This window comes from Manacus vitellinus, unplaced genomic scaffold (assembly GCF_001715985.3).
Source record: "Manacus vitellinus isolate BGI_N305 unplaced genomic scaffold, ASM171598v3 scaffold_34_pilon, whole genome shotgun sequence".
Classification (NCBI taxonomy): Eukaryota; Metazoa; Chordata; class Aves; order Passeriformes; family Pipridae; genus Manacus; species Manacus vitellinus.
Genome location: NW_021940488.1, coordinates 905,993 through 912,300, shown reverse-complemented (window position 1 = coordinate 912,300; position 6,308 = coordinate 905,993).

Sequence of the window (6,308 nt, the reverse complement as noted above, 5' to 3'; positions counted from 1 at the left end):
GGGCTTGGATCCCGTGTCCACAGAATGCCGAGATGGGGCAGGTTGGGAGAGACCACAGTGAGGCATGTACTACAACCTCCCTGCTTAGGCAGAGTCATCCCAGAGCACATCCCCCAAGAATGTGTCCAGACGGTTCCTGAGTATCTCCAGTGAGGGAGACCCCACAAGCTCTCTGGACAATCTGTTTCCAGTGCTCGGTCACTGCACAGTAAAGAAGTTCTTCCTCATGTTCAGGAGGAACTTCCTGTGCATCAGTTTTTGCCCATGTCCTCCTGTCCCATTGCTCACCACCACTGAGCAGAGCCCAGCTCCAGCCTCTTGGCACCCTCCCTTCAAACACTTATGCGCATTGGTGAGGTCCTCTTCCAGACTCCTCCAGGCTAAACAGGCCTAGCTCCCTCAGGCTTTCCTCATAAGAGAGAGACACTAGTCCCTAAAATTCATTCATTCCTGCTACTGTAGTACCAGACAACCTGCCCCAAGTGCAGAGGGCCATCGTCTTGGTTTTACGATGCCAAATGGTCAGTAAGTGGATCAGCTGGAGCGACTTACGCACTGTGCCTGGCAAGAGCCAACATGGAGCAGAAGATTTAAGGAGCAAGAGAGGGCAGGCTTAATCCCCTGCTCTTCCAGTAATTCCCTTTTGCTGGCAGTCTCACACTGGGCCCTTCACTGCATTTAACTGGTGGCTAAAGCGTTCTCCAAAACAATTTCTGGATTTGCTGTGACACACAAGATGGATCTGCTAAAATTTGCTTTTTCTGCCTTGCATTATTATGTGCCTTTGAAGGATAATGCTTTGTGAGCCAGTTCTCTTAAAAGCTGCTTACAAATATGTACAAACACTTTGCACGTTATTCACAGAATGATTTCATTGATATCTAGTAAAACTGCTGATTGAACTATATATTTCAAGTATATATAAAATTAATTTATCTCTAAATACACAGGTTAACTATCTATTTTCACCTAATACAACCAGAACTCATCTCCTTCCATGAGTCTGCATTTTTCTTCTCAAGGAAGTGAACAAAGACATTTTGCTTTTAGAGCTTTGATACTGAAGAATCTTAAAAATAGTGCAATTTCTATTACAGGTTTTCACAAAGCACTCCCAACCTAGTACCCTCACACTCGAGGAAGAGCATAGAGGGTAGGTTTGGCATGCATTCCGCTGTCCTGCAGCCCTGCTCCCCCTTCCATTTAAGACCACCTGGTACACTTGCCCCAATGTAGGAGACAGCAAGCCATGCTACTCAAAGCCATATGTATGAGATCAGAAACATTTTCTCTTGTAAATAAATTTATATCCTCAGTTGGCAGACTGACTGCTATATGGGAGCTCTGGTCCATATCCCTGCAAGTTTATCTCCCTTAAATGACTACTTTACTGTAGGTTACCTCACTCTCTCGTGCTCCCACCATTGCAGCTTGTGACTGCTCAGCAAATGTGTGTGTGTGAACTCCTTGAATGTGGTTGGTGATCATGGCTGTGTCATGGTGTAGCTTTCTAGGATGAGAAAGCTTTGCAGTGCAGGGGTAGCCATTTCACCAAGATTGACATGTTCCTGAGGACATCTTTGTGACTTCGGGGCAGGGACTGTAAACACTGACACTGCAGTCTAGAGCCAAAACTATTACATCTGACTGCTGACACAGTACTGTTGGTGTCCTTGCCAGGCCCCATGTTGCATCTCCCATCTTTCAACAGAGGTAAGGATGGAGTGTCTATGGTTGAGAGTCTTGATTAGAATTTTTTTTACTGTGACAGCAGGTCTTAGCAGTTCTCTGCCACCAGATCAGATAGAAAAGATGGGGGATAAAGCTGGAGGGGGGAGAGTCTCAAACCTTCTCCCTTTGCAGCCTCCCAAAAATCTCTGGCCCTTTGCCATCACCTTTTAATAGTACCAAAGAAAGTGACAGCACTGAGGTGCTTCAGTGCTACCACAGCACAGCAACTTTCTCCCTTGTTCAGCTAGTTTCAGCATCCCCAGGCTATCATGTGCAGCATGAGTACACCCTGGCTCTTGTGGTTAAGATGCTGTCTAGATCTCCAAGCTGCAAAGGACATTTAGACTGTGTGGGACACCACCAGCTCAAAACCAGCATGATGAGGGAAGGAGAAGATGCATTCATCCAGCACAGGGACTTCAGCTGTGAGCATCGCATGTGATGCACAGATACTGGCCACCAGTAACCACTAGCAAAACTTTTATATGGTCCAAAAAATCCTTTGTGTGCTTTTCTAGGAAAGAGGAGCATTAAATTACCTGTTCCCTCCACTAAAACCTCAGCCTCTTTCCATCTCCATAAAACTCTGTAATTTTCTTCTGTAATCAGTACCAAACCCTGCAATTATGATTATTAATTTCCATGGCTGGAGGGAACAAGTGTACATTAATAATACAATTTTATTTTCCACAGACTAAACCTACAAATTATGTAGGGTCTTGTCACTTGAGACCGTTCAAATGCTCCACTTCAAGCATGTGTTTAAGTGGCTGCAAAATGAATGCCTAAGCAGGCAGGAAAAACATCATATTATTGACATTTTTTAATTCTAGATCAAGGTCAGTAGGCTGTTGTATTTTTCCATGTCGCTTGTGCATTCACATATGAATTACAATCAGCAGTGAGGATGGCCTGACTAAAACTTTACTATCAATTTTGCCTCACAGATTATATAGCCATATTTATGCCTTATGTGGATTTACTGAGAGCTCAGCTATTCCCTTTTGCCTGGGTGCAGAGCACAAGCCAGTGTCAGAGGCAGCTGGGACAATCTAGCAGCTGAAGTCGCATTCCCACACTCCTAACCTTCCTGTTTTCAAATGCATAGTAAAAAGATTAGCTCTGCAGATCAGGTTGATGCTATTTAAGCACCAAGAGGCATATGGTTTTCACTGTTAGGCAATTCCAAACACACAAATGTGGTTTATTTCAATTTTAACACGTGGTTCTTGAGTTGTCATATACAGAACATAAATCCAGAACAATGAACTTTTTAAAACCTTTAAAGCAACTGAAAAGAGGTTGATATTATCAAGTGCTACAGGGAGCTTTGCCTCCTTCTCCTTATCATATTGAGTACCCTGGTAACACGTCTCATTCTTAAACAGGATGCTTTGCCATTGTTAAAAAGCTTTCTGTCACTGTTTTCAAAATCTTCCATTTCAGCCCAAAATCTACTGTGCCATGTAAATTCCAAATCCTTAAATGCAATTTATCAGCAGGAAATAGATCAAATAAGTTATTGAAATGGCTTCTGTGTCATCTGCATATTTTAAAGGTCACTTTGCTACTGATAAGAAGAAAACTGCAGGATTCACTCTCACAGAGAGAAGCTAATTGCTCAACATTTCATGTAAGTATACTCAGATTCTTCCAAGCTGTTCATTACCATTTTTACCCTGATTGTAATGGAATTATTTAACATTTAAAACCATCAGACACACTCAATCACAAAGCTTTGCAGACATCACTGCGTTTAAAACACTGCTTCTTCAAGTGCAATAGACCAAATAGTGGTGTTCATTTTCCACTTTACATCAAGCCAGAAAACCACTATTGCAGCACTTTTTGCATTTCTTAAGTCCATTGCAAACACTTAGATGTCTGTCATATAATATAGCCTTTGTAACATTGACTTCCCCCCCTTTTTCTGTCCACCACTCATAGCCTCGGTGTCAGTTTATATCAATATATTACCTGCTTCTCTCTCGCCTTTGTTTGCTGGTTTCTGTAAGCCAAGCCCTGGCATCTGTGAGTCGTATGTTTGACAATAGCGAGCTATTCAATGCTTCGTTTACACCACATGAGGGTGTTTCAAGCCGTGTAGGATGCCAGAGTCAATCTGGAAGTCCTCTCACTTGGAAAGGAACCAAGGGGCGAACAGATATATTATTTCTCACTCTTATGAGGGCAACCTGATACAGGAGACTGAAAGAAAAGAGATGAAACATCACAGGCTAGAAAACAGCTGGAAGAGGAGTTTTAAAGACATAATCGGATGTTCCCTGAAATCAAATAATCTTTACTGTGGACTTCCCTGAGCTTTGTCTTCTCCTTAAGGAATAATTTTAATTATAATATGAATTTATATTATTTCCACTAAAATCTCCTTAGGCGGGATTAAGTAATCATTATCCCCTGCAGAGCTTTTTAGGAGCTTTCCATTGGATTATTGCTCAAAGTTAATTGCCAAGTCAGGGAGAATTACTTACAAACATAAACAATAAATTAAAAAAAAAAAATTCTCCTTTGTATACTGTTTATTCTGGAGTTAAAGTGTGCACAGTTCTTTCTAATGTTTGCCAGCTCTGATAAGTGATGGCTTTAAATCCAGCAAAGGCTACACAAGGTAACTAATACCCTGTGTGGGTTAACAGATATAATTTCTGTGCACAGCTCTGTAAAACAAACACATACATTAAAACAAACCCATAGGTTTTCAGCAGCTTTCAACACAGCTGCAATAAGGGGAACATCTCTCTAAAAGAGAAAACTCTGTGGGTCCTTATTAAGATGGGCTGTTTCCCCAGGAAATCCCAGATGGCAAAGCCTATTATCAGCAATTGCTATCTAATGAGTCTGGCTCTGGAATGGCCAGGCAACCTGTTCTCTCCCACAGCCCTGTTCTCTCCCACAGCCTGCTCCCTGGCACTGCCACACCTCCACCTGCATTCCACCGACTGGAACACACCGAGCAAACTATAGGGGTGCTTCTTAAATAAACAAGCCAAGCTTAATTAATTTCCGGGACCAAAAGGTGCCTTGTAAGAGAAGCCATTGCAATGCTGTTTAAAAAGGACGTGTGATTCAGAGTGAGGCAAAAGGTAATGCAGGAGGCTTAAGGCTTGGAGGGACAGCTGTCAGGTGTGCCAGGAGCAGGGTATCCTCTCAGTCGCAGCTGCGCCCTCCGCTGACAGAAAGGTGGAAACCAGGCAGAGGCTGAGGATACCTGCCTGCCCCACGCACCCTGTGGGCTTGGGGCTGGCAGCCTTTCCCAGCTCTCTGTCAGCAGGGCCCAGCACCACCTGGATGCAACAGCAGGAATACAAACCAGGGAGCACTGGGAAAAGTCACTCACTCCACTGAAGTCCCGAGGCCCTGCAAGTGACTTCACAAGGCACATTAGTAACTGAAAACAAATCCTGAAAACAATTCCTTGCTTTTGACCTTTTTTTCCTTCGCCCTACAACATTTACCATCTCCTCAGAAGCAGATGGAAACCACTTTTGCATAAAACCACCTTGCTGCTTATTTTTCCAGTGTGTTGCTTTTACAGCTGTGTAATGCACGTGTTAAAGACCACATACAGCAGCCCCAGCTAATTTCACAGCATTACATTACATGCTATACATGACCTCAGATTCTGACTCGGGTCTGCTTTACAGATTTCACTTTGTCATGGATTTGCATTTAGCAATGTGACACTGTGGTTTTGGCTGGGGTAGAGTTCATTCTCTTCATAGTAGCTGGTATGAGGCTGTGTTTTGAATTTATGATGGAAACGGTGTTGATAACACAGAGAGATGTTTCAGTGCTTACACAATGTCAAGGCCTTTTCTGCCTCTCACCCCCCCACACCAGTGTGTGGGCTGGGGGGGCACAAGAAGCTGGGAGGGGACACAGTTGGGACAGCTGACCCCAGCTGACCACAGGGATATCCTACACAGTATGGTGTCATGTTTGGCATGTAAAACTAGGAAAGAAGAAGGAAGAGGGGAACATTAAAAGCGACGGTGTTTTGTCTTCCCAATTCACCATTACACATGATGGATCCTGGCTTTCCTGGAGATGACTGCCCATGGGAAGTGGTGAATGAATTCCTTGTTTTGATTTGCTTGTGTGCAGCTTTTGCTTTCCCTATTAAACTGTCTTTACCTCAGCCCACAAGTTTTCTCACTTTTACTCTCCCAGTTCTCTCCCCATCCCACTGGTTGAAGTGAGTTGACAGCTGGGGTTAAACCACAACAAACATTCAAGACTCTTAAAAAAATCTTTTGCATACCCACACAGCAAGCTTTGAAAATTTTACTCTTACAGAAAAGCTTTTATCTAACACTCCCATAGCCACCTTCAAGCATCTGGTAACTTGATTTGGGCCAAATTATTCCGGGGTTGACAGAACCCAAGTCCAAGCAGAATGATTCCAGCCTATATACAGGGGCAGCTGCTGCCAAAAATAATCACAGAGAGTGGTTTGGGTTGGAAGGGATCCCTAAGTTATCATATAGTTACAACCACTCTTCTATGGACAGGGACACCTTCCACTAGACCATGTTGCTCAAAGCCCCATCCAGCCT